Source organism: Gavialis gangeticus, unplaced genomic scaffold, assembly GCF_001723915.1.
Source record: "Gavialis gangeticus isolate Ggan-Ray unplaced genomic scaffold, GavGan_comp1, whole genome shotgun sequence".
Taxonomy (NCBI): Eukaryota; Metazoa; Chordata; order Crocodylia; family Gavialidae; genus Gavialis; species Gavialis gangeticus.
Window position 1 is genome coordinate 82,791,610 of NW_017729025.1, and position 5,741 is coordinate 82,797,350.

Consider the following 5,741-nt stretch of genomic DNA (forward strand, 5'->3'; position numbering starts at 1 on the left):
ACCTATCTTAGTTCTAACTCCTAGATGACTCTGGTAATCCTGTTGTCCCTCACTGAGAGCCTAACCCCTTGCACTCTCTTCTACTGTTGATTTTTCTCCTTACTGGAACACGAATGTGTAAAGTACAGTTGGTCAGGTAGGCAGAAATTGGTTCTGAGCACTGCTGCAGACTAATCTGGATAAAACTCAGCTTATTCTGACCTAGAGAACTGTGTTCTTGCCAACCCAGAAAAAATGACACCATTTATTGTTCAGCTATATTTCATTCAGTGCAACTCCCCATGTGGGCACTCTGATTCCAGTACAAGACTGCTTTTTCCTGGTTTTTTTGGGTGCAGGGTATGGGATAAGGTAAATGAAATAAGACCTCTTAAACTGGTTTAGGAGTTCTTGTTTAATTTCATTGCAGTGGCAGATTTCCCCATGTAGACAAGCCCTAAGCCTTCATTTATTTTAATTATGAAATTTTAGAAGTGGTCTATATCCAACATAGTACCTGTGTGAGTGTGAAGTTTAGAATTTGTGGAACAACATTTAAAATTGCTTCAAATACAAAAGTTAGTGAATATGTTACTGAAGACTTGTTCAGGAAGTTCATTTGTTTAATTCATTATTTTCCAAGTCTGTAGATGGTACTCAGTCATTTAAATATAAAACAGGACTTTTAATCCTTTCTGCTGTGAGCTCATCTTGTAACTAGCAACTCTCCAGTTAAGAGTTACTAATTACACTCCATAACTGAGAAAAGTAACTTTAAGCAAGCACATCTTATCGTTCCAAACCAGTAGTCGCTCAATCTTTTTGAGCCCAGAGGCCAGATGAGTGGCACGTGACTGACAGTAGGCCAGATCCAAACTCTAGGGCCCAACACCACCCTCTCTCTGTCCTGTGTGTCAGGATTGGGTCCTGGGGGGTGCAGCACCACCCCCTCTCACACCCTACACACTAGGATTGGGTCCTGGGGGTCTGGCACTACTACATCCCTGCCCCCCACAACAGGATTGAGGCCTGGGTCCTACCTCCACCCCTGCCCAGCCCTGCATGCTGGAATTGGACTCCAGATCCAGCACATAGGGCCCAAGGTTCCCCATGGGTCCAGAAATTTGGCAGCAGAGGAGCAGTGCCACTGCTCCCCTGCCACCAGATTTTCAGACCCATGGAGAGCTCCCACCCTTTTTGCCCCGTCCTGGGCCAGGTGACATGGTGCCATGGGCTAGAGGTTGAGCACTCCTGTTCCAAATAAATCTTTAATGGCTTTGTGTACTGACCAAAAATTGCTATTTATTTAAAACTTATTTTGCTTCATGCTCAACTCAAGCGCTGGCTAATTTTACTGTTTGATGATGCTGTAATTTTTATTGAAGCTGTATTAAGAGGAAATGGGAGCACTTGCAGGCAGATTTTAGTGTTTCTGAAATCACTTGTTATTTTCAGTGCTCCTGTGGAAATTCTTGATGTTAAATACTTGTTGGAGTTCAGTATTGTATTTTTATAATTGTTCTGTTACCAGTAATGATACAATTGTATCACAGTGTTAGATAAGTGCATTGGTTATTACAGAATTTTAAGGCAGGAACATCTCAGCCACCACTCCTGCGGCCAAAAATTTATGCCCTGTCATAAGTAGTGAAATTCTTCAGAAACATTAACTAATTTTGAATAGATCTTGAGACTCCTATTTTTTCAAAAGTCTGAGCACCTGCCATTTCTGTTGAAGTCAGTGTGGGGAATGGTTCCACATCCTTTCTGAAAATCAGTTTGAAATTGTATCAGTTTGGACACCTAGAAATAGCAAACATCTGAAAGCTTGGCCGTAGCACACTTAGAAGTACATACTAAGTTAAGCATTCTACTGGACAAGGTGGTTAAGAAATGGCTGCAGCAGGTGAAATAGATTAAAATAAATCACATTTTAAATATCTTTCAGTCCTTTATAGATTTAAAATGAGCAAAAGAAGACCTAGCTTTTGGAAGATCAGTGGCGGTGGAAGCATCGCTTCTCTCTTTGGGTCACTGGAGTTAAGGCTTTTGAGAATTTAGGATGAGAGTGCTTTCATAAACGAACTGTTCTGTAAAGGATTTGGTATGATCACATGCTCTTAAAAAATCACCTGGTGTGTGGTAAGTTGTTATGGTTTGGGTAGGGATTGTAAAGGTCAAAATTAGACAGTGAAAATGTAAGGGTTAGCCTGACAAACAGAGCTGGAAATCACCTATAGATTGCATTGTGCTGAATGTTCTGTGCCTGCGAAAGTGTTCCACAGTGCAGGAAAAAGAACAAGAAGGATCAGAATGCTTTGGTGTGCATGTTGGGAGTATTTAATTGTGTAAGCATGGTATAATGAATTAGTCCAGCTTGCAGGTGATTCATCATTGTACTACTGGAGTTGTCAGCATCAGGTTCTTGAGAACTCATTTCTCCTTGGTTTGACTATTTGCACAGGCGCTGAAACTACAGTGAGACAAGGAAAGCTTCAGTAATTTCATTCATCTCTATTCCTAAAGAGACAGACATATGTCTGGTGACACTAGGCCAAAACAAAACAGGAAAGTTTATTTATAGAACAAATCAAATTAAAAACAGTATAGATAGTAGTGTGTATCTGGTTCTCCAGGTGGGCTCTTGTGTATAAGTTACTGGGTGTATTAAAATGGATGTGGCAATATCAGGGAAGGGGGAATCCAGAATTTCTCCAATTTAATTTGACTAAGAATTCTATGGAAAGAGAAAAGTCTCTGAACAAAGAGCTTTCTGCAGTGTCTTTGGCATGAGATTCTTTTCTCCTTTACTGCTAGAGAAAAAAAGTGGATCTGCTCCCACTAAACCTATGAAAAACTAAACAAAATGGCATTAACTTTAGTTAGTGTTTTCCTTAAGGTCTTTATCAGCATAGAAAGCTCATACTTAGCATGCTTCCAGCAAGGGTTTTTTCTTATGGTGGAGAGGAAAGGTCTTCTAATATTATTCTGTGACCTTCATCACTATTATCAGAGTACCTCAGAAGTTCTAGGATTTATCGTACTCATGCCTTTAAAGGTAGGGAAGTAATAGTTCCCACCAAAAATATGGATTGTGAGGCACAGAGAGACTAAGCAAGGTGCCTAGCGTTGCAGGGGAGGTCTGATGTAGGAAAGAATTAAATCTAGGTGTCTCAGTCCTAGGCTTAACACCCTGATAGCCAGGCTATTGTTCCTCTTTATCAGCTATAAAGGACAAACATGGAGGAAAAACAGATTAATCTATAGAGAGTAACATCATGTGATTCTCATTGGAACATATAAATACATTGACTAACTCCCAGAAAATTAAACTATTGCTCAGGCTTTTTTTGCGCATAAATGAATCTTTCAAGATGTGAAGATTGCAGAATTTCTGTTCTTTATGCACTCTTAATTTTCTCCATCTTGTGCCCATCAGATTCATGTGCATTCCATGTATGTGCCAATTAACAGTTGGAAGAGAAGAGCTGTTGGAGAAAAATAATAGCATGCAAGGTTGTGAAGGTATGGGTAAGTATCTTTTGTTTTCTGACCATTTAACTCCAGTCACAGAAAGAATTAGTTTTCATTCAACTATCCTGAGAGCACCAAACTATTACCACCATGATAGAGAACTAGGAACTGAAGTTTCTCCCTAGAACAGCCTGACAACCATTTGTTTTAATCAAAATAAATGCTGCTTTAAGCAATTATGAAGCATCTATCTGTTGCTGTCATCTTACCCATATATTACAGCGTGTGAGCAGCTTCCAGAATAGTAATTATAGAAATAACATTATTGAGCAATAGTCGCTAGAAAGATTGGCAATGCTTTCATTCTTAAAAGTTTTATATTAATTTTTTAGCAATATATAGCCCTTGACATGTGGACTAGGAACTTCATAGGATTATAGGAAAGCATAATTAGAAGGGACCTAACAAGGTCATCTAGTGTAGCCCCCTGCTCAAGGCAGGATTGTCCCCAACTAAACCATCCTAGCCAAGGGTCCATCTAACTTGTTTTAAAAACATTGCAAGGATGTTATCTGCAGCTCCACCCAACTTGGTGTCATCTGTAGATTTGCGGAGTGTGTACTTGATCCCCTTGTCCAAATCATTAATGAAGATAAAGCAATACGGACTGAGGGCAGACCCCTAGGGAACCCTACTTGATACCTTCTCCCAACTAGATGTTGAGCCACTTATGACTACTTGTTGAGTACAATGATTCAACCAGTTGTGTCCACCTTACAGGACTTTCATCTAGTCTGATGGGAGACTGTCAAAAGCCTTTCTAAAGTTGAGGAATATCCTGTGATGAGGTTTCCCCCCCCCACCCCAAAGAGTCTTTCCAAACATTGGCTTGCCTTCCACCTGCCTTGCCTTTGATGGAACTGATACGTTGTATCCAAGGCAGGAGGCTGCCCATTGAATGCCCAATGCCTCCTGTCTTGGAAGCATAATACATAGCTCTGACCTTCCCTTTACTATGTCTCATGCCTCACAGATGGTATCCAGATCACTACAGGCAGCCCTCAGATGTACAACACAATTGATTCCTGAAAACTGCATCTTAAGTAGAAACATTGCAACTCGGAACCAGTTTTCTTATAGGAACAATGTTAAATGGGGAATTGCTTGCTTTCTGATGGTCGACACAGCTGTGTCCAGCTGGTAAGTCTGTTGTGGTGCGGGGGCAAAGATCAGTGCCTCTGCAGTAAGAGAGGGACTGGGATGAGCTGCCACACCAGCAGCTCCCGGACTGGCAGCATGCAGTGGCACAAGCCGCCCCACCCCCTCCCTGGATAGTGCTTACCCCAGCCCAGGTCCCAGCCCCAATCCCTCCCTCACTGCAGGGGCATTGATCTGCCCCCACCCCATGCCCCTTCCCTCCCCGCTGCAATAGACTTACCAGCTGAACAAAGCTGTGTCGACCATTATAAAGATGAAACTGGCATGGGAACCTTGAAACAGGGTGTCATTTTACAAGTATCATAAATGCCATGTTGTAACTTGAAAAGTTGTAAGTCAAGGACTGGCTGTACCCCACTCCCCAACTCCAGCCACACTCATACTGAGCCCCTTGCCCCTCATACACACTCAAGGCCATTTGTCCCACTCTGGACCCCCTTGGTCCCACCAGCCTCTTTGCTGGGTGCTTTTTTGTCAGATTATGCTCCCCTAGCCTTTCTCCTCTGCAGCATACGCACAAGGCAGGGAGGGGTGAGGCTTTATGGCACCTCATCCTTATCTTTCACTAGGGAGGCACAGGTGTGCCATTTCCCAGAGAATGCCACAGGCAGCCCCACCACACCATCCTCCTTAGTAGGTTGTAGTCATTCTCTAGGACCAGGAACCTCTTCCATCCCCATAGTTCTTACTCTTGATATTTTGGGAGCAGCTCCAGCTGGCAATGTTCTCTCTCTGGCATCCTCTAGCAACTGTAAGCTCAGCTCTGAGGGCCCACATTTATATTGAGGCTGCTTAGCCAAATCCTCCAATCCAGGAGCCCTCCCGCAGTCATATGACTGCCTCACTAGGCTGCACCATACCTGATGCCTGCTCCACAGTCAGCTTAAGCCTCTTAAAGTGGCAGGCACTAGAGGTGCTGGGCCACATATTCACTGCTCTTATTCCATCCACATGCCTGTTACCTATATCATAGAAGGAGATAAGGTTGGTTAGGCTTGATGTGCTCTTGGTGAATCTGTGCTGGCTGTCTTGATCGCTTTGTTCTCCTCTAGGTACCCCCCCCCCCCCCC

At 42.9% G+C, this 5,741-nt stretch overlaps 1 long non-coding RNA gene across 1 annotated transcript in view; it reads left to right on the forward strand.

Annotated features, from left to right (window-relative positions):
• The window catches only part of LOC109298769, a 10,979-nt gene extending 7,477 nt beyond the window's left edge, over positions 1-3,502 (forward strand). Inside the window, exon 2 of the long non-coding RNA XR_002097695.1 lies at positions 3,419-3,502. This is a non-coding gene — a long non-coding RNA (uncharacterized LOC109298769). The remainder of the gene's footprint in view (positions 1-3,418) is intronic.
• Positions 3,503-5,741: the final 2,239 nt, after the last annotated feature.